Source organism: Aquila chrysaetos, chromosome Z, assembly GCF_900496995.4.
Source record: "Aquila chrysaetos chrysaetos chromosome Z, bAquChr1.4, whole genome shotgun sequence".
Taxonomy (NCBI): Eukaryota; Metazoa; Chordata; class Aves; order Accipitriformes; family Accipitridae; genus Aquila; species Aquila chrysaetos.
In genome coordinates, this window is record NC_044030.1 from 81,683,080 (window position 1) to 81,706,241 (window position 23,162).

Here is a 23,162-nt window from a genome sequence, read left to right on the forward strand (position 1 = left end):
TTTGCCATGAAGCGGCCGCCCCACATCTGAGCCGAATCCTCCGCACCATGCTTCTGCCACTACTCGAGGTAGGACTTCCAATCCAGCAAAGGAGAAATTCACGAGAGGCAAAGGTCACGGTGAGATTCAAATTAGGGGCTGCAAGTACAAAGGTAAATATGTGAAACAACCTCTGTTGCTCTTGGCGCTTCACAGATGCTCTGCAATGACACCAGCTAACAGCCAGCATGTCTTTACTTCTTGCTCAGGAGGAAAGTGTCTTCCAGATGGTTTCTTTTTATTCATTTAGAGAGAGTTAAGTTCCATCTCAGAGCTGCAGACAGTTGACTGATTGATGCTCCTGGAAAATCTGCTGATTGGAAAGACTGTATATCACATTAGCTGCTTCAGAGTTACTTTGGTAATTGGTTCCAAAGGAGAGGAGAAAAAAAAAAAGATTTGTGCCAGCCTAGGTCTAACTGATTTACCTCATTATTTCTGATTCAGAATTGACAAGCCATAGATCAGCCATCGACAACTTCATGCTCCTAAGAATGGATGTTTCAGGCACTCTTGAAGTGCCCGAGAATCATAGATTAATACGTTTTAAGCCTTTTGCTTTTATGTTACCAAAATGAATGGGACTTGGGTCAGCGGTATATGTGTGTTATTACCTTTCCTTATATCTTTTTGGTGATTTAACTGAAACAAATGAATGCTTTCAGTTCCAGTTGTCAGTAGACCAGAGTTTACAACGTAAGAGCGATGGCCCAAATCTAACCTTGGTTTCCTCCTCCTGAGGATATGTCTATCCTGAATGCAGTTCATCGCCTCCAGACAGACCCTAGCTAGTTTTTGAAGTGGTTAGCACTAGCGGCTGGCAGTGAAACTCAAACTGACCTTCAAAGTACTGTTGTTGTGGTTTAACCCCAGCCAGCAACTAAGCACCACGCAGCCGCTCACCCATTTCCCCCCACCCAGTGGGATGGGGAGACAATTGGGGCAAAGAGGTAAAACTCGTGGGTTGAGATAAGAATGGTTTAATAGAACAGAAAAGAAGAAACTAATAATGATAATGATAACACTAATAAAATGACAATAGTAATAATAAAAGGATTGGAATGTACAAGTGATGCACAGTGCAATTGCTCACTACCTGCCCACCAATGCCCAGTTAGTTCCTAAGCAGTGATCCCCCCAGCCCCACTCCCCCCAGTTTATATACTGGACATGACATCACACTGTATGGAATACCCCATTGGCCACTTTGGGTCAGGTGCCCTGGCTGTGTCCCCTCCCAACTTCTTGTGCCCCTCCAGCTTTCTCGCTGGCTGGGCATCAGAAGCTGAAAAATCCTTGACTTGAGACTGAACACTACTTAGCAACAACTGAAAACATCAGTGTGTTATCAACATTCTTCTCATACTGAACCCAAAACACAGCACTGTACCAGCTACTAGGAAGACAATTAACTCTATCCCAGCTGAAACCAGGACAACTGTACTTTAAAATTGCACCTCGTACAAACCACTGTGTCTTTACAGAGTTTTTCACTGGGGTTTCTGAGTTTTAGAGCAAAGTGCGTGGTGCTGCAGTTGGACTCCTAGCACACCTCGATTCAGCACACTTCCCTAAGGTGCAAATTGTGATTGTTCTTCTATCTGTTCAAAATCAGGAGGAGTGTGAGGCTGATTTTCTATACCTTGCTTTCCATATTAAACCCTACGACTATGTGACATAGGGCTGTTAAATGATAATTGTTTTGCTACTGTGGCTAAGCTTTGCATCTATATACTGTGAACATTGTGGATGTTTAAACTTTTCATGGATTTAAAAGTGATTGGCAATATTCACTAATGGAAAGCAAATCAGTCCAAGACTGTTAAATGAAAGACAGTATCTTCAGCTCAGGGAGCAGCAGAGCAGCAGCGCACAAAAGCCTGGGAGACCATTCCAAAGAAAAAAGGCTTCTATTTGATTTTACCTTCCCTATCCATCTACTTTTGGATGCTGTCAGAGACCAGGTAGCATGCTGGGCAGGGATTTGGCCTGAGCCAATACGGCCCTTCTTACATACTTACATTTACAGTGATAATCAAGCTATTATTTAATCAGTATTTGAAGGGAGTCCAGCATCTTTCCCATCCTCACCACTCTTTCTTTTCCAAGGACAGTTATCTGAAAGTTAAACCACATTTGTTGTCACTAAAGCATCAAGAAAATGAGACCAAGCTGTCACCACTGGTGCCTCATCTGAGTTAGGAGGTTACTCGTGCCTCATATTACTCTTTTCCACCTCTCCTTTCCCTTCTTCATATTTATGGAAATCTCTGCCCTGCTAGTTTTGCTGACTAAGCTGTTTGTGTGGCTAAACTCAGGAGGTGAAAGCAATAACCCTTCAAAACCACTTTTTTCTCCAAACAATTGTTTATTGTAAAATGTAGTGAGAAATTAATGCACTGTGGTTGGGCTCAAGCAGAAGTTCTACCTCAAATCCTGACACCACTCCCATCATAACCACTCTTCTTCTATGAAACATTTCATTTTTGATGAAACAACATTATATGGAAGTGAAAAGTTGGAAGTCTGTCATGTTTAATAAACCTTGGGCTCACATCTTGCCGTACTCCAAAGACCTCACCAAATTTGCTAACACCTTTCCCTAGAACAATCAATGTCTATGGGATAAATTCTTGCTGTTATTTATATGCTGTCTTATTAAAGTAAGTGAAAGGAAAAGACATTTAAGGAAGGGCAGAATATTATTCCAATTTACACCATGGAATATTGAATTTAATTAATCATTGCTATGAGGTAAAAAAATTTACTCAGGCATAACAAAGAGGTGAATCTGACCATATGGTTATATGTGTAATCCTTATATTTTGCAAAGACTTCACATACCTGTTTAGCCCCTTACTATTATGGTTACAGTGCATCCTTAAAATTCATTTTTGAAAGCCTGATTGCTGTAAGAATACCTCATCAAATTTTAATTAATCCCCAAGACAAAGCTGCAATGGGCATCTTGGGGAATCTTCTCTATTGAACTGACACACTGGTTAAAAAGTAGAGCAATAAAATTCCAATTCTTTGAAGGACTGTTTGGATTCTGAAAAACTACCAGTGCATTTAAATATTTAATGCGGTTGATATGGGAATTCTTAAACATAATTTTTATTGGAATTTTGTTTCTGCTGTTACTTGATTATTCTAGCTTCTGTCATATACAAAAGCACCTTGGATGTTTAAAGAGGAAGTGTACTAAGACTCTAAAATCCTTTGAGATGGTTCCTTCAAATTACTTTGAGTCATTATTCATCACTGAATTGCGATATTTTCAATTTTGGAAATACAATTCTATATCAGGGTGGTGGTAACTGGCACTTATACTTACACTCTTTGCTTTATACTCTGAAATGAGCTGTACACATCAATCAATGCAGATTCAACTTCTTTTTGCCTTGACTAACTCACGCTCTGAGAGGGATATAGTGGTCATCCCTTAAGCATCTGAGTCTGAGCTAGTTACTATATGCTCCATCTATAGTGCAGAAAACTAAATGAATATTTCCAGAGAGTGATTCCTCCCACTTTATAATGGATGTCTAAGGCAGGCTAGATGACTCAACCTTCAGAGGTGGCTCTTTTTTCCATTGACTGTGTGAGAAACCTAGTGTGAAGTTGGACTGAGATACGTAACTTGTAAATACTTACCATTTGAGCAAAGACAGGGTCATTTGGATTAAAGGCAGTTGTACATCTCCGTCTACGCTATCACTCAAGTATGGTACAAAATGGGAATGGACTGCCTGTGTGATACTCTTGTACAATCACTGCTTCTGTAAGGATATAGCTCGTTCTGGGTTTGGGTTTGGGTTTGGGTTTTTTTTTTGGGGGGGGGGGGCTGGGGGAGGGGGTGTCTACTTGGGAATTTGGCTAATACTGAATTGGAGGAAAAGACATGAGCAATTTTGCAGCATCTTCCTTCCATTCTTGAATCTATCTGCATTTTCAGTCAAGATATGCTTGCTTTGATGTGTGCTTTGCCCCTGGGAGTGGAGGGCATCACAGCTGCCAAGGACAGTAGTATTGGCATAATTCATTCTAGTTGACGAGAAGCCAACATGTCTTGGAAAGTTATAGAGCCAGACCTGTGGTTGTATATTACATTCTTCCAAACAGGATTTCCAGCAGACAGAGCAATAACAATGAAAGCAAATTAGCTCCACGTGTTATATGAACCTTTCCCTCCTGAGTCACTATTGCATCTGCAGGATTATAGAGAGAAGAACACTAATTCTCCCTTGCCCCATTCTCAGATGTCAGGGTCTTACAGAAAGAGGTCAGTAAATGTGATGTGCCAGTGACTCAAGGTGGTTAATCAAATCAGATTGCTAGGGTTTGCATGCTGTACTTCTCAAATGCTTTTTTTCATCAAAAGTACCAATTCCCACATTAAAAATGTTTAATTTGAGATTCTCTGTTTCCATTCACAATTCTCAGCTATGTGCGAGATGACTCCTATCTCATCAAGTGTTTTACTTTACAGCAGTTGCTCTTGTGTATTTTGTGAACCCTAAGGAGATACAGTTATTACTTTCAGTATATTTGTGCTTCAGTTAAGGATAGGTGTATCTTTCAGAGAAAGAAATATGTTTTTTTCTTGGAGAAATCAAAGAAAATGTGGCTAGAAGGGACACCAAGAGGTCATGTAGTCCATCTCCTTTCATAAAGACAGGGTCAGCTATGTCATTTGTGACAAATGCTAGTCCAATTTTTCTTAAAAATCTTCAGTGATGAAAACCTTTCCTGATGTTGGATTTTAATCTTCTTTGCTTTATTACTCCTTGGCCTAACAACAGTAGACACAGAAAAGAGTTTATTTCTTTCCTCTAGCTACCTTTTACCGTTGAAAACCATTTCCACATTTTCTCTCAATTTTTCTTTTCTCTAGATTAAATGATCTATCCTAGGTCATATTTTTTACACCTGACCAAATCAGTCTCATTCTCGTTTGAGGATCCTTTACAAATGGTCCCCATCCTTCCAAATTATTGTGCCTTCTATGCACAAGCACAAGGTTTTTGACTCAAGTTCAGCTGTGACTCTTGTTCAGCTGTAATCTGATATTACTCAGATCCCATTCTGCAACACCTCAGCCAGGCCAGAAATCCACTTTAGTATGTTTGCAGTTCTGTATTTTCAAGAGTTTCACTTTACATTTGTCCTTCCTGAACAGCACTGTACTTTTTGTCCACTTGTCTCCAATTGTTTTGAATTCTAGTCCTCTTCCCCATCATGTTTGCAGACGCTCACCTTGGTGCTCACTGTGGCTGTAATAAATATGCTTTCTATTCTTTCATCCAAACCATTTATGAAATTATGAACGGTATCAGATGTCAGACAGAATCTTAAATAGCCAACTGTATTGAGTGGGGGTAGCTATCTAAATCTGATGTTTTGACAGTAGCTATGTAATCCCGCACTCTAGAGGTTCACCTCGATAATGTTTCTCAAACTTTTTTGTAAGTCCTTCATGTAAGACAGTGTCAAAGCTTTGCTAAAGTTGAAGTATATGACATTTCCTGTTTCTCCCTTATGCACAAAGCCAGTTACCTTGTCATAGTAGGAATTAGATTAGTTTGACATGATTTGGTTTTGATGAATGTAAATGGGCTGTTGCTCTTCTCTTATTATCCTCTAGGTGCTTACAAACTTTTGAGTTATTTATTCCAGTATTTTGGTGGGAATATGACTTCAGCTAAATCTGTACATCTGTTACAGTTCCCTGAATCTTTTAAAGATAAGCATTGTATTTTCTCTTTTCAAGAAAGAATTCCAAAGTACCCCCAAAAATTCTGGAATTTTCCTTTTCTAGAACTCAACCGGCTGTTTTACATAAAAACTTACAAAGCCAAAAAAATCTGGTTTATAGGTGGTAAGAATTTATGCAATATCTATCTCTGCATTCAGTTATTGAGTGAGATGATAGATACTTATGAAGGCTTGTGGTTCAGGCACTATTATACCTACAGAATTGTAATTCTGTTACAATAGCCCTATCTACCACAGCTCCTCAAAGCAGCATAATGGCGTCAGGACTAGAATTGCAATTTTGCGTCTTCAACTACTTTTGACGCAGGGAAAAAATTCTCTCTGCTGTTAGCAACATTATTGAAATGACAGAGGTGATCTGTTCCAACTCAGGAAGGAGAAGTTAATGATACATATAAAATCGCATCCTTCTACCTCTGCCCCTCACCTTCTGCAGCATTTACAATGCTCTGAGGACCATCAGGTGGAAATACACAGCTCAAAAGGATTCAGACTGCCCAAGTGTCAAAGTCCTGTCCTCAGATCTCTTTCAAAAGTTTGTTCTGAAGAAGTTTGTACCTACAAGGAAATAAATAAGCAAGCAAAGAGGAGTTGAAATACAGGAAGAATCTAAAAAAACCCTGCAATTCATCCAATTTAAGTGCAGGCAAAAAATGAGAGCTCTGACAATACACGGACTTGCAGAAAATGTGATCAAAATGCCTTGTGTCTTACATATTGACTGCAAAGGAAGCATGCTACAAACAACCATTTGTTTCTTCTGCAGCTCCACCATAACATAATTAATTTAAATCTCCCCAAGCCACATATTATCTATTTCTTTTGTATTTGTTTATTTGGTCATGAGAGTTTCTTCTCCTTTTGATTCACTTCGAGTTGTACTCTCTCCCTGTCTCTGCCCAGTCTGAAGATGAGTATGGAAAACTTTGGTCTTTCAGTACTCTGTTAAATTAGAGACAGTGAGCTGTGTAGGTGTTAGTGTTTCTTGGAAGCAGGATCCCGCTTTATTTATAGCTCTGCTGTTTAGCCTTCTGTGTCTTCATGCTGTAGTACTCTGCCAGAATGCCTACTGAATATGCAAGTTCAGAGGCAGCTTCACTAGCAACTGAAATCTTAGTTTATGACTAAAATAGGGGACGTGCTTGTAGCAACCACACTGAGATTTGGCATGGGTAATAATTTGATGAGAATCTGATAGGATTTGATATCCTATTTTGACATCCTATTTTGATATATGGCTATCCTTGCTCTAGTATTCAATAGGAGAGCCTGTGTGAGTTGGTTCTGCTCATCAGGAATAATACATGGTGCTTCTGACTTCGGTAGCCTTATGGTTAACGCATTTTCCTATGGGCAAGACTCAGCCAGCTTAAGAGACTAAGTAATTTTAAGAGAATATTCCCAAAAGTTTATCTAATGGGCCTCTTTAGTCTGGAGAAGTCTACATGTGATACCTTATTTTTGAAATGAAAAAAAACCCAAACAAACAACCCAACACCCCAAACCCCGAACCCCAAACCAAAAAAAACCCCAGTCAGTAGGATTTAAATTTTGGTTAAAATATCCACAATTAGGTCCCTGTATATAAGTGTCGACTTCTGTGCTGGATGGTGAAGCTGTCTTTAGTCAGTGGAGAGCTCGCCAGGGCAGTCAGTCCTGCTGAATCATTCTCTGCCACAAATTTCCATTACGACTGGCTACTCATCTAAATTGTACCCTAAACACCATTGGGATTGTATTATCTCTTTCCGCTGACTAAAATATAGCTTAGAAATCTACCCCACATAGAGACACCTACATCTGGAGGCCTAAGCTGAACTCAGCTAAGATTCCGATCACTGAGTTACTTGGACAACTATACTTGAGAACTTGCACCAATTGACCAGGCAGGTGCTGAGGTCCCACCTCAGACTCTATTGTTCTAGATGACAAAGTCTTTTTATTGTGGTTGATGGTTTTCTGTACATTTTTTTTTTCTCTATGGTTTGCACCTACCTCCCGCACCTGGGGTTTCATGACCCTGGGAGAATTCAGCCAGCTTTTGAGACTGAGAACGCTGACTCTTTGTGCCATCTTTTCCAGCCTGAACTCGCAGAAGCTTGTTCAGTGCTTTAGCATCTTGAGTGCCTAACCACAGGAGATGCATTTTAATGCATAGCCATCTCCCTCAAGTCCATCATTTCATCTGCTCCATGATTTCAGTGGGTGCTACTTAATATTCCTCTGTGAAGCTGTTTGCTTTTCCTGAAGGATCCAAAAGACCTATTTGCACATGGCAGTTACTTAAACGACACCCCCAGGTTGGTTTAATGTATATTTTACTAATGAAATAAAATCAGCAAAGTCTCGCAATGCAAAATTAGTGAGGAGTTGAAGCAGAAATGCCGAGCAGCTTTTAGCTCCTTCTGACTGAAGACTGGGTCCTCCCCTTTGGGGACAGTATTGTAGGTCTCCTGCAAACACTCTTTACTAACTATTTGGGGAGGTCAGGACATTTTGATATTGTTTGTAATAAACTGTGCCTGCTTCTTCAACCAAGGTGAGTGTCCCATTGCAGCAGGCATAGCAGTAACTCATAAAAGAGGCTTTCTTTACATTAAAGGTACTATGAATAGATAGAGACAAAGGATGGTGGAAGTGAAGCACAGTTCTTCTGAACTGACAGGTGGAAATTGATTCACAAATAAAATGTTGCAAGGCTCAGTAAACCAGGGAACAAACAGTGAATTATAGGCTTATGGTAGAATCACAAGATAAGTGGTAAAGACAGTCTTGTATAGGGATCATCTGAAATCCAATGTAGAACATCGATTTTTTTTTTTTTTTAATAATATATATGTGTCTATGTTATGGTTGCTGGTGTTTTTTCTGCCCACTGCTATGACAGTATTTTCTTCTTTAAGCCATTTAAGATACATTGTGACTGTTACCTGTTACATCCCAGTTCCTGGAAAATGACTGGTTTTAGATGAAGCTGTGTTTCAGATGAAGAAGGTTCAGAGGTGGCATTCTCATGTCTTCTCCTCTCATATGAAGATCGCAAGATCAGTAAGATGATCAGTAAGATAGGTCATTGTAGACAGGTGAACATGATTTAAAACTTAAATCCATGAGTGTTTCTTCTGCATGAACTGTGTTTTGAATTCTTGACTTTTTCAAAAGACAAACTTATCCAAAGCTAGCAAACTGTATCAGCAGTTATTTGGCTCTTTTTCAGAGAGTCCACAAAATATGAATTTTAACGAGTTTTGCCAGGATTCAGGATTTATTATGGCAGCTCCTGTACAGCTTTAGACTTGGTAGCTTTTAGTACCTGTAGTGAAGTTATGCTTAATAATGATATGAATTTCCTCATCATTTTTTTTTCTTTTACATCTGGAAGAAGATCTGCCAATAGTGTAATCACAAGCTAATCCTCTGATCTTTTAGCACCTTATATTTCGTCTTCTACAAAACACAACTTACAAAGTAGTCCAAGCATCTCGAGCTCCTGGAGGGAGAGAGCTTCTATATTACTATGTTGTTGCTATTAGAAATCAGATGTTAATTTTTGCTTATTGCTATTGAAATGCTATTTTCATTCCCAATGTAGGATGAGAACTGCATTTGTAGACAGTGTCTACTCTTAGTCTATGTAGGAGGGACACCAGATGGATATGACAAATAAATGGAGGAAGCACAAGGTACCAGTAGCATGATTATGATTTGTGTAGTAAGTGGCAGTCACAGCACACCCACTGTCTAGCTATTGTCGGGCGTTTTGTAGTCATTATGGCACAGCAGGTAAACATTAATGGGAAAAGATTACATACTGTGAGACAGAACATTAGCCTGTGTAAATCACCAGAGCTCAGCTGAAGTCAATGGAGCTGTAAGGTTTTGGACCAGCTGAGGATATGGCCTTAAACTCTTCCTTTTGAAAAGAAAAATAAATATCTTGAGGCCCTCCACCATGTGCTTCAGACTGTTCTCTCTATCCAGCTAGTTCTTCAAGTGTACATATATCTATACTTACTGCGTGGGGGTGGTTATTATTTTGGAGAAGGGAGTGCAATACACATTATGTGCCTGGGGGAAAGGTCTGTATCTGTAACTGTCAGCAATTCCTGTAATTACACCCACCATCAATATCAGCTCTTGGAATTCCCCTTTCATACAACCTACTTTTGTCCTCCTTCATCAACGAAGCTGAGTGTGACATCCTCTAACAAGGTTGCTAGAATGGTTACGCGACTCAATTATTAACTCAAATGCAACTCGCATACTGCAGCAAATAGAATTTCTTCTGACAGGCTGCTTGTCATATTATGGCCTTATTTGATTAACTCACCCCTTTGGAGGTGTTCATGATCTCATTATATCTTTAATGATAAAATTCCCTTCTGCTATGTGCTATTTTATATTACGTTAAAAGGGATTCATTCATTTTTCGCTTGTCACTTGCATAATTGGATAAATATTTAACAGGGGCAAGTTGATTAAATTTCTTCTAAAACCATAGTCACTACCAAAATATATTCTGGACACCTTAAAAGTTGGTCTGTTGGCTGTCAATGGAGCAGGTGGTAAATCCAATGAGACTTTCCACCTTGAAGATCACATGAAGTCCTTCTTCATTTTAACTCCGCAGAGCCCCAAAAATGAATAACAACAAAGGATTTTACTCCAGTGGAAAATAATGGTTTTAGCAGATTACACTGCAAAGAGTTTAAATTGGAAGATGGGAGCCATGACTGAGGTGACGTGTTACTGAATTAATCAAATGTGAGAGGTAGTGTATCTTCTGGTTAAAACGTGAGAAAATCAGGGTCAACGTTCTGAGTCTTTGCTGCTGAATCACAAAGGCCAGGAACAGATTTTTAATCTCTCTTTGAAAGGGATTTAATTTATGTCAGTAAAACCAAACTGTATATATTCCTCAGGTCCACAGGCCTCATTCTCCCATGATGATATTTGGATGTCCAAATATTTTGGTTTATATATAACCATGGAACATAGGACTCCGTATGTTGTCAAAACTGGCTTCAAAGTTTGTATTCAAAGTAATTTACTGACTCATTATTGACATCAAACACAAGTACAAACAGGCAGTTAATGCTTGAAAACATGGGCAAAAGTGTGGCTTTATGGAATTCACAGGGATTTCAAAACTAGTCTTTTTTTTTCTCATTACCTCTATTTTCCTATCTATAAAATAATATGATGTTAACACCTGTAGATAAAATGTTTCTTTCATTCACTTTTAGACCTTAACATAAAAATCATTGGAGAAGGGCATATAATTATTAAATACTTTTGTTTGAAAGGATTACATTATGCAAAATGTCCATTAAAATAATCACTGACATATTATATTTTGACAAAATAGGGTTAAGTATACATTTAAGAAAATTGAAACCTCTAATATGATTATCTCTGCTTTTATCTGATTGTATATTGTCCAGGAGGGTGATATGAAATTCCCGTCATAGGATTTTAACAACTTTAAATCTATAAAACCATAGGCTCCTAGATAATGAGATAATCAGGGTCTCAATAGGTCTTCTGGTCCAATCCTTTGTCCCAGAAAAAATATCAGCTCAGACAGTGCCTTTCAGGTAGATGTTTGTATCATCTGTTCTTAAAACCCTCCCATGCTTGAGATTTCACAGCTTCCCCAGGCAAACTGCACCAATGTTTCCCTAGCCTTGCCATGAGATTTGGTCTTAATGTCTTCATTATATATATGCTCAAATCATTTCAGGTGTCGTTTTTACTCTTTTCAAATACAATTTATTTTATAAAGTCAGGAATTGGAAATAGATGGATAGGTTAGGGGGGGTGGGGAAGAAATAGAAGAAAACCTGAATGAGAGAGATTTTAATGTATTGAAGTGTAAAATTTTCCAAGCCTCGTGTGATCAAGCTATTCATAGCTTACAACTATTTAAAGGCACCAAACCTCTTCGTATTGTGCAATTTCTCCAAATGAGTCTCTGGAGGCACACGTTTTTCTCCATTAGTTATAAACAGAGACAGCTGAGGCTGAAGATGACGTTAGATGACTAAATGATATGCCTGAAGTTGCATGGACCCACCACCCGTTTCTGATCTTTGGTAAAACTGTTTATTCATCTAAAGGCACAGTTTTCAGTTTGCGTTCTGCTGGCCTCAGAGGTGTTGATTGTCAAAGAGTATTCCCAGATTCTGGAGTTTGAGCTTTTAAACTGTTTATTTGTAGAAGTTTTTCCTTGTATCACTTTGCTCTGGGTTTACTAGCACTCTTAAAAATAACCCCAGAATAACCTGGCAGTTTTCATGTGCAAAAAACCAGTCTCAGTTGGCACACAGCCACTCAGTTTTGAACAGTAAGAAATGTTATTTGTGTGAACATGGGCTGATCCTTACCTGTTGACCTCACTGTCCAAGAACAGTACCAGAAACATCTAATTTACCAGGACAGACATAGCCTATAATCCATTGCCTAATTCCAAAAGTTCCAGGAAAGGCCACAGAGAAAGGTCGTGGCTGGACATTTGACATAGTAAATTATGTAAATGAAATTTATCCAGGGATCTCCACAACAGTCTGAAAACTTTTAGGGGGTTCATCAATTGGAAAAAATAAAACAGGAAAAAAAAAAAAAAGAAAAAGAAAACTTAGCCCAATTCATTATTCTTCTCTTTCAGTCATTCTACCAGACAGATTAAAACTCTTGCCATATGATTCAGATGGGCAATCACAGAACAGCATTCTGGGCAATAAGCACTGTATAATTTTACTGGGAACCTGCCAAAGGCTGAAAATTATGGAATGAAAAATGAATGATGAATAAATGAATAAACAAATCTGTTTGCAGAAATTAGGGTTGATTGCTAAATGATTTGCTGCCTCACAAATGGGGCTAAATTAATCCTGAGATTTGTTCCGTAATAGAATGATTTGGCCTTTATAGCACCTGATTGAATGCATGTTGAATTCGGCTGAAAGATTCTCAGCTACTTCAGCAGACTTTGAATTAGACCCATGGAACATTATTCATTGTCATATCTTCCTATGCCCTTGGAAAGAAAGCTGTCGTTATTTTCATTGCACAAGGGGGGAAATTGCAGTACAAACAGAGAATGGCCATGGTCATAGAAAAGGTTACTTGTACAGCTCACTGACACAAGACACAGATGGGAAATGAGAAGACAACAGTCATGCCCATGAGGTTTTATGGCTATATACATAGACGTAATAATAATCCATAATAGTCTGGGATTGATTGATTTGCTATTGGGTGTGAATAGCAGGGTTTTGAGGACAGAAAGTGAACTTTCGATTACCTACAATATCCCATTAAAGTTATTTTTCTTCAAGAGCATTTTTTTCTTCCCACAAATTAATTTTTGATCTGCAGTATGAGAAAAAAGTCATCTGCCACCTGAAGTCCTGGGTAATCCTTTCCCAGACCCTCATTTGAAACCAGTAGGTGACAGTTGTACTATTTCACCCAAATTCATCTGTCCTTTTAACCTGCGGGGGCCAAATAGGAAGCAAAATAGCTTTTGCTCTTAACAGATCAAACCAAAGAAAAACAGTGGTGAGAAATGGATTGAGTGCTGCGCTCACTCACTCATTTGAGGGAGGGGAGATATATTGACTGCAGGAGTCAATAAAATTGCAGTGCAATCTGAGTTTTCATTCTGAGTCCTGAAGTAACTCTCTGAACTTCGGCAGGAACTTGTTGCAAACAAGTTAAATCCCGAAGTGTTTGCTGGATTAAACTACAGCTAAGCCAAAGCAGACATGAAGGGCCTAAGGGGCATAAGGTGTGGGGATCTAGCACAATCCTTAATTTTCCACCCTTTGAGCCAAAAGAAAGCATGGTCAGCCCAAGACTGACCCTAAAACTGGATGCATGTTTTTTTCTTTGTTTTTAATCATTTTGATGTTAGGGTCAGAATGGTAATAAAGATATGGGTCCTGAAATGACCATAAACAAGGTAGAGTCAATGCCTCATGAGTTTCATTCTCACAATGGGTGTAATGGACACTGTCATCAACTCACCTAAAACAGCAAAGCTAGAAACAAATTTTTGTTTGAATTAAGTTAGGTGTTATCGTGTATAACACATGGAAAATAACAAACATGGTACCCATACTTAACAAAGGGAAAACAAATTATCCACTAGACTTCAGTTTCATCAATTTGATCTCAATAGCACGCACTACTTCAGGAGTCTTCAAGGAATGAACATTCAAATGATGGAAATAAAGGAGAAAAGACATAAAGAAACTAGGTACCTTGCTCAAATAAAATGAATGCTTTTTGTTAAAAAAAAAAATGTTAATAAAATGTGTAGTTGTTGCCACATAAGATATTTGCTGTTAAGGAGCAGAAAATGGGGATTCCTTCAAGAACTTTAAAGAGGTAAGAAACTATTAAAAGAAGTGATATAAGGCTAGAAATATCTTACTGACAGAAGGTGGGTTCATGCATTATTATTTTTTTAAACAATAATCTTGGTATGCAGTATAGGAGATTGCTTATGAAATTTGCTGATGGCGTGAAGGAGGAAGGCATCATCAGTGCAGAGGAAAAATTTGACACCACATAGAAAGAAATGGATAATGTAGTAGACAAGGGTAAGTATGGTTAAATTTCTTACCACAATGTGGAAGCTCATGAGTTGAGGCAGTAATAGCAAGAACTTCATATATTAACTGCTAGGTCATCACTTAGTAACATCTTAAGGGAAGAAAGATCAGGGTAGTCTCATCAGTCATAGGAGAAGAGTGTTCAACAACATGCAGCCATGGGAGAAGCAGCTGTGATTGCTCAATGAGGTATTTTCAGTAGAGGTAAGGATTCATTAATTTCTCTGCACAAAATTGTGATGAAAACTCACCTGAAATTGTATAGATAGTTTTGACATGCAGGTTTAGAAAAGAAGTAATAAAACTGAAACAAGCTTAGTGATGAACCTTTAAAGAAAGAAGATTGAATAATTTGTAAATGAGGAGGCTGACACTATGTCTACACTGTATTTGCAAGCAGCTCTGAGGGCATGCTGTGCCCAGCTCCAAACCAACCCTAAGCTGTATGCTGACAGATAATGAAGCAGCTACACCAAAATTACACATGCTGCAGCAAGTCACAGTGTTTTAGGAGAGATTTGATGCCTCACTAATACAATTAAATGACTTGGAATATCAGCAGAGAGACCTAGTGTCTCCCTAAAGTGAGAGCAAAGGGGTGCTTGGACTATAAAATCCTATGAGAAGAGGTTGCATTGTTTAGCTGGAGGCCAAGAGGAGGCAAAATTACTTAGACTATTTAGGACATTGTAAGTAAGAAGGGTAAAACATGCTATTTAAGCCAAGGAACAACTCTGGCACCAAGTCAAGTGTATAAAGCGAATGTATAAAAGGGCTGTTTGAATGTTGGTGCTTGAATGTCAACAGTCTTTTCTGGTCCTGTGCTCATCTGAAGCTTGATTTTCTCTATACCGTGGGTACTTATTGCAAGATGTAAGAAGTTGTCTTAGTAGTAAATGACCTTTGTAACAGATATGTTTTGGAAAATGTTATCTTTCTGTTATTTCTGTCACTTATGCAAGTTTGGCTCCTTCTGGCAGCCCTCCTTGCCTTTGCTGAGCTTTCTTCATTGACCTGGCTGTCAGCTCTGCTGTCACCCTTGGTAGTATTGCTGCCATCACCAACACACTTTTAGTGGCCATGCTGGGGTAGGATAGTGGGGTAGGATAGTCTCTGCTAGCCATTAGAGCATCATGATACCTCTACTTATGTTCAACCTGGATTTAATGTTTGTAGTTGTTCTGGAGGGACAATTATCATCCTACATGCAAAATGGTACGGAGACAGAGTGGCCTTCTTGAAAATGTAGGGTTTGTTTTAAGAGATACACACACTTGAGAAAGGGGGAGGGAGAGGAAAAGAGCCCCGTCATCGGACTGACTTAGTAGTAGGACTGAAAAGACCAAAAGGATCTGAATAATAGAATAGGTCAAAGGCTTCAAACTTGTAAGCCTAAGGTTAAATATGACAGCAGTTTAAATTCTCTGGAAATCAAACCTCCTATTAGGTTCCTAGTGCTAGGAAGCCAAATTTTTGATAGCTGAGCTGTGCAGGACTAGAATTAGAGTCGAACCATGGAATCATCTTAGCATGGTGTTACCGTTATTTACCATCTGACAGCTGTGAAAGTAGTCCATCTTAGATGTTTAAATTCACGCCACAATCAGTCCTTTTCTCTCAAGCGTTCAGGAAATACTCACATGAGTGTTTTTCAATGTATTTTACACCCTCTTTAAAAATTGATTACTTAGATTTTAGATATGAGAAAATGATAAAAGAAAGGCCCATGTTCTCTCTATATTGGTGCAGCTTTTTCAGTCAATGCAACTATATCAGCTTAGACCGGGCCTACATTCCTATCTTTCCAAGACTGTACGGTCTAATTATAAGCAAGACAAATAGGAAAAAAAAAAAAAACAAACAATGGAAAGAAGAGCAGATGAAAATAAAAATTATTCAGTGGTGCAGCTGCTTAGATTTGTTATCTTCACGCCTTAGAGATTCCATTAGGTTTCCAACACAGACTGCCTGGCTGCTTTTTTTGTAGTCTACTAGTGCACTAAATATCCACAGACATAAAATGTACAAAAAAAGTCTTCTAAGCCAGAGGGAATAGAACTGTAAATGTGTAAAACTCTGCGTCTGTGTATATATGTCACATCAGTTAAAAAGGAAAGTATAGTTTCTTGATTGCCTATACAAGCTCCATTTACTAAACAGCAAAAGTACCAGACGTACATTTTTCAGGGAGCATTACCTTGGCCAAAGGTCGCAAAAACAATTTCAGAGGCAGCCTGCCCACATTAGTTTCTTGAGATCTTGATTACAAATTTATAAGAGACATACCCTAGACATTGAGAGATGGTCTCAAAGATTACTGTCCTTCCTGCCATCTGCACACTCCACTGGGAACATTAGAAACCCTGTCCATCAACCAAAATAAACAGCTCTTCTCATGAACAGGCCCAAAGAATGCCCTATAAATCATACCTGTCAAAAATGCTAGTAGCATTGCAAAAGACAGAAATCAATCCAAAACTCATTAGTTCACCTGACAAGTGCTTAATCTTATATTGTTTAATGCCAACCTGAACAACTCAGATAGAATAGAACCATGCAAAGCAGTGGCTGGATTTTCTATTATAGAAACTTTTGCAGTGATTATAGCTTAATCTTTCTCTCAAATCTTCTTTCCTTTCATTCTCCTTTTCTCTATACCACCTGCCAAAAGATATTGACTCCAACAGAGTTTTCTTACTTCTGAAGAGATAGATACGTCACGATTGCCTCGTCCCATAGTTTGCAAGACCGTACATCTGCATTTTGCAAATGTCTTCTGCTAAGCAGGATAAACAAGTATGGGTTGGATAATGTATGGTATTGTTTGAAGAGGTTGCCGAGCAGAATGGTTATACTACCAACATTTTATTAGATTTGTACTAAATCTTTTAATCTGCCAGCATGGAATAAAGTATGAAATAATTCCTACGTCATGTGGGACAACAAGAAAACACAAGTACAGAAAGTAGATGTTCGAAGTGAAGGTGTTCTTCATCCACAGATTTGGGGAACAAGACATATTACAGTCCCACGTGGAACTCATATTTTGTGAATTCCTTAAAATATTGGAGGAACATATTGTTTAATATCAGTGGCTTTATTCAAATGATTTAAATGTGACTAGGGACTGTTCTTTTGCACTCAGATCTGCTGGTGTGGAACGGCTTGCATCCATGCTATTGGACTCCCCAATTCTCCAAGAAAGAATGTATGGCTATTACTAATTCTTCAAGGGCTGTTTAGGAGAGCCCTAAATGGCAGTGACCAAAACCGTGCCCAGGATGATTCCAACAGTTTTAACAAAAGGGATGGTTGACTTCTAGTGTAGAGCTGAATTTGCTAGTATATACTTAGTCTTACTCTTTCTGTTTAGTTTACTAGCATATGCAGAGCCGTAGTATCTAAGATTGCAAAAATGAAGATACTACATCCTAATATAAGAAAACATTAAATTTTAGGAAGAAAGACATTATTCTGAAATGGCCTTCAAAGTGACACTAATAACATCCATGTGACATATAAGTGGTGGTTTTACTTCTCAGTTTTCACAAAATATAAAGTGAAACTTCAGAAGCCATATCACCTCTGAAGAACGTATTATGTTGTTAGGAGCTCAAGTGGTGAGTATTTGACGCACCACTTAGCACTCTGATATCAGGTGGCCTTTTGTACCTATGGACATCACAGAAGAAGCAGAAATGCAAATCTGAAACAAGGAATGCATAAAGCCAGTCTTAAGCAAAGCTAACAGCACTGCACAGTAACTTCCCATATAAATCCAGTGAAGAGCCAACTTGGAAGGAACATGCTCCAGTCAGGCCACAAGACACAAAGCTGGTCTGCCTTGGTGCAAGCACTCTGGACTTTGAATGTCAGTGCATATGTTGTGGGAGGAAGAAGTAGCCCTGTCTTTTACTGTGTGCTTGTTAAGTGTTGTGCATACAGCTATAATTGCAAACTGGAGTTACAGCAGGGATGTAATTAGCTTTTTCTGCTTCTTTTTTCACATTAGAGTTCAATTATTGAAGCAAGAGGACCCCTTGTCAGTGTTGTCATTGTTGCACAAGGTACCTTCCCTGCATCTCATGGATTTTGCTGAATTCAGGCATTCAGATCCAAATCTAGAATATAACTGCTAATGAATTTCTTCTGTTCTTTTAGTCTAACTGGTCCAACATGTATGCAAAGAAACTTTTTGTTATGAGGACTGAGTATCCAAGACCTTGTTTTAGGATGGCTGGCAGATAGGTAAGAAGTTTTCTGGAAGAGAACCTGGTTTGAGAACCGGAGTGTGGAAATATTGGGTTTGGAAATGGGGGGGGGGGGGGGGGGGGAAAAAAAAAAAAAAAAAGAAAGGGATCTGGGTAGCTTTGGGAGTCATTGAGGGGAAAAACATCTGAAAGGAGATGAAGATGTAAGGGAGGAGATTGGTGCTAGTGCTGGACCAGAACAGGGTGAGAAAGCATATTCAATTTTGACTTCACAGAGATTGTATCAAACAGCTAAGGACATCCATCAGAATCTGATAGCAGATGCTCAGGAATAATTTACAGCCTGTGCTAGTTTAGGAACAACAAGTTCTGTAAATATATCCCCTGTCTGATTTTTACAGAGCAAAAGGAAGAGAGAAAAGCAGAACAATACAATGGGATTATAAACCGCTATAGCAGTAGGAGTTAAGGAAATGGAAGTAGTGGGTGGTTTCTTGTGATAGACCCAGGAGAGCATGACAACCCTGCTTGATGATGTAGCTTCTGGATCAATGGGTGATTTTTACTTCACTATGATTCCCCTTCTCACATGGCTTATTTAAGAGAGGGAAAAACGGCACTTCCAATTTAATAGTGTCTATAACAATCCTTAGAGATTTTACAGGTCTTGTCCTCTCACTCCTTTGCTCCCATCTCTATTCCTAAGCCATCTTCTCCCCCATATTCTTCAGCTTTCATTTAGGAGCTGCTTTCCCCAGGGGTTCTGACCACTGGTACCCCTAATTTCTGAGTTTTTATTTCCCCGGGCTCCTGTCCACCACCAGCTCACAAGTCCCATCAGTCTGTATGGCCATCAGCCTCCCTGACCTGCTCCTGGTTTTTCTGATCAGCGTCGTCCCCTTCTCCTGCCCCTCGTACTGGACTCTCACCAGTACCGGCCTCTTGCTGGTGATGGTTCATCCCCTTTCTCTGCTTCTCACCCCTCAGAAAATGGATACAATAGCAAAAGTGCTACAAATATCTGTGTCCTCAAGCTTTTAGCTCACAGATGTGTTTCGGTTTTAATGCCTTGCCATTCCAGGCAAGCGTTTGTGCGGGTTCCCTCCCCTCATTTATACTCTTCCTACGATCCCTTGCAGCCTCCTCTTTCTTCCCCCCATACAAGCGTCGCCCACCTCACCTCTGTCCCTTGTAGTGGGGAGGTTTGCCATGAGTTTGAGAATATTATGAACTCCCAGTTACCTGGAAGAGAGCAGGGAGGGCAAAGACATGTAAACACACAATTAGGTTAGAGTTGGCATCCTCTGAGGAATTCCACATGACACAATGCTGGTTTTGACACAATGCTTGTATTGACTTAAATAACAAATTTTCACTGCGTCTTTGGGGAGAATATGCCACTTAAAGATGGATTAAAAGTTCATATAGGGGCACTGATGACAGAACTGGGAGTTTGTAGAGTCTCAACTTTTGCTCCATTTTTTGCAATATATAATTTTAATAGTAACAACCACTGCAAAAATAAAAGTAATAATAGAACCTCCATCCTTGGAGATACTCAGAACTCAACTGGACAAGGTCCTGTGCAACCTGATTCAATTAAGCCTGCATTTAGCATCAGGCTAGATTAGATAATATCTAGAGGTCCCTTCTGACCTTAATTATTCTATGAATCCACGATTAGTAGCTGTTAATAGCAACGGCCCTGAAAATGAAGATTTGAAAGATGCACAGGGAATGAGATGATTATTTACTATACCTTTTTGTGGGTCTTGAACTTAAAATAAATTATTTACCGATATGTAGGCATGATGTTCTTTAAATCAGGGATAATGTCTTTTCCCAAGGGGGAGAAGGAACTATAATTTTACTTCAAACACATGCTCGAATGTCATGGAAATCAATGGGATTTGAAAATGTGCCTAATGTTAGGCATGTGTTACATATTTTCCGGAGTTGTAGCCTATGGTAGGGAAGCAATATTAATAACAGAAAAAGGCAGCTCCTAGAGATTAGAAAGAGATTACATCTCTCAGTACTTCACCTTGGAAAGTCTTTTACCATTCCTTAGAAAACAAGACCATTATAATGAAAAGTCTTCCCTTGGTGACCCTTGAAATCTTATTAGTAAATGGGATCTTTCCTTCCCCAGGGGCTTGATTGACTATACAGTAATGGAGCGATTCCTGCAAGGTTCACAGGGAGGGACCCTAACTCTTGTGTGGCTACTTCTGTTGTTGGTAATAGGAAAAAAAAAAAAAGGGCCTGTGGGTTTATGTCCCGTGTTTCACTTCATGCTCCTCCATTTCCAACCAGATTCAAGAGATGTTTCTCTAACACTGGAAAAAACTTCAAGTATCCCACTTTGTAACTGAAAGAGAAAACTCACAACTACTATTATTAAGCAATAATTATTTTGTTTTTCTAGGGAGGATTCAGTAAGATAAACACTTCGCAGATAAATAAAGTTCCAGGGCTTCAGGCCAAGATATTTATTGACTTAGAAGGTACTTATCTCTTAGTTCACTCCCATGTAAAAAATATAATGATAGTAATTATGTTAAAAAACAGACCACTTTTTAAATTATTTAAAAGTGCTCTTCCAGAATTTAACAGGATGATAATTGCTCCAGCAGCTTTTATGACCTGTGGGGAAAAAATTAGCCACAGGGAAAAGGAAGATCCCAACCTGCTCCTCGTATTTAATTCTTACTCATTTATTTTATTATTTTTAGTATGGCATCTTCATTTCAAATACACCTGGCATTTGGGGAAATAGGCTGAATTCTGAGGACGGGAAAAGATTCGGACCCCTTGAAAATGACAGTTACTCTAAAAGCCCCAAAGGAGAGAGATACCAGAAAATTGTCAGATTGAGTACCTAGATAAAACATAGACATAACTAATATTCGTAGCTCAGAATCTCAGTATCTCAAAGAAATTCAGACATCTGAATTTTTTTTTCTCATTCTAATTTAGAGCAAAATGTCACAGTATGAAAATTCCCATAATGTTTTATGCATAATTAAAATATTTCCTATTCTGATTTTTGTTTAGCTGCTCCATATTGTAATTAATAGTGTAAAGTCAATCTTGTAACAAAGATGATGATGTTCTTTGAGCTTGCCTTCCCAAATCTAACACCCAAATGTCCTGGGAAACTTGAAACAAAGTGTTATGCTTTTATTTTTATATATCTGTGGAAAATAAAAAGTAATCCATATGGACATGTATAGATCAGAGGATCAAGCCCATAGAAATTTCCTCAAAGGGACTAGAAAGCCTGTAAACTACCCCTTTCCCAGGACACCCTTCACATCTCCCCTTAGGTTTTATGAATTCCACCTGTGCTTTTATGAAATGTATTCTGAAAGGAATTTAATCAGATTATCTCAGGTTGATGTAAATACTCAGCCCAAACTAAATTGTTTCCATTTGCTGAACATTATAAATAAATAAATAAAAATGCTGATCCTAAGTGATGTTTGCTGTTCCGATTTGATTTCATTTCTGACCTGAAAAAATCAATTACTTCCACAGCCAAGTTTTATCCCCCCTTCTCCTCTAACTTCATACTTAAGTTAATGGACTGTTGAGTCAGAAGGGACCACTGTGTTAATGTAATCTGACCGCCTGTGTAGCACAGACCATGGGATTTCCTTGCACTAATTCCTGCTTGTACTAAAATACTTCTTTATTAGAAAAGAAAAGAAAAAAAATCAAAAAAATCTTCTAGTCTTAATTCATTTTTATTTGTCATTATAAGAAGCTCATTACTACTCTGAGTAATTCATTCCAGCCAGGACTACCTCTGTATGCAGGTAGGTATGACAATTTTAAAATATATACATATTTACTAATCAAAATAAATTGGGTTTGGTTTGTGGGTTTGGGGGGGGGGGGTTGTGGGTTTTTCTTTGTTTGTTTGTTTTTTTCTCCAGTGAATACAGGTTCATTTAAACTGTTCTCGAGGAATATTAGCCTACTTTGACAACTAAACCCGTAGTGGAAAAAAATAGTACCTCTCCCCTGACTGCTCTCCCGAGCCTGACAATTTTAAACCTTTAGCTGTTATTTTTCCTATTCTGCTCAGGCAGCAAATTTAAGGAATAGGTGTGCACAGTAAAACGCAGTTTCAGAGCGAACTAAAACTGGAAGCATTGTAGTTGTCAGTTTATACATTATTTACTACAAATTTAGCCCAGATATAGGTCTGTAGTGATGTAACTACACTGCTTCCAGGACAGAGAGTATCTCTGCATGTCATTATACTACACTACATAAATGTATCATCTCATTTAGAGACAACCCCGGCATCTCTGCATGGGGTGCTGTTGTACCAGGTAGGTAGCTCTGTGCTGAGCTCTTCAGGGCGAGAACTGTCTTTTCATTATATGCATGTATGTGTAACTGCCTTTCCCTGGGGCCTCTAGGTATTGCTGTGCTAGAAATAAATTATAATAATGAATAAGTGACCTGGACACATACAGTCCAGGAATCTCTGATGTATGCA